The sequence below is a fragment of the Hesperophylax consimilis genome, chromosome 18 (genome assembly GCF_061612785.1).
Source record: "Hesperophylax consimilis isolate HC1 chromosome 18, BYU_Hcon_1.0, whole genome shotgun sequence".
NCBI lineage: Eukaryota > Metazoa > Arthropoda > Insecta > Trichoptera > Limnephilidae > Hesperophylax > Hesperophylax consimilis.
This window is the reverse complement of record NC_142853.1, coordinates 21,121,342-21,121,997: the sequence shown is the minus strand read 5'-3', so window position 1 is coordinate 21,121,997 and position 656 is coordinate 21,121,342.

Below are 656 nucleotides of genomic sequence, written 5' to 3'. Positions count from 1 at the left end.
ACTTGGTAAAACTTATTTATTACCATAGAAAAAAAACAATGTTCATAGACGTATTTAATTAAACTGGTGCGTTTAAGAAACAATTAAACAAAATCACACAATCCAGCATACACGGAAAAAAACATGGTAAATATTTACCTACGACTACCGTTTTTACTACTACAAAAAATTGCCCCTTTAATAACGCCTGCTCGCGTCCCCTTTAGAGTTATATCCCAGTTTTCAAGTAGTTTGTGGGCTACGCTAGGTTTGTATAGACTTGTTTGTGATTTAATTCTACCTAATCCAACCTAACCTAACATGTACGGAATATTTTCTCAAACGGTAGTCGTAGGTAAATAATTACCAAAAACATAAATGACGGCAAAAAACAATTTGTACAGAAAATTGACGAGACAATAGGCTCTGCCACACGTACGCTTCAGAGCGGCGGTACCACGCGCCACTCCAGGCCGCCGCGCAGAAAAGTAAAGTCCGAAAGTATGGTAACGGTTTTCGGCTCAGTCCGTAGTAAGACTTTTCTGCGCGGCGGCCTGGAGCGTCGCGTGGTACCTCCGCTCCGAAGTGTACGTGTGGCAGAGCCTAGTGAAAAAATCGTGGCGCAAAAAAGGGTAAAGCATTTCGCCTTTCCTCACACACAAAAGAAGAGTTAAATT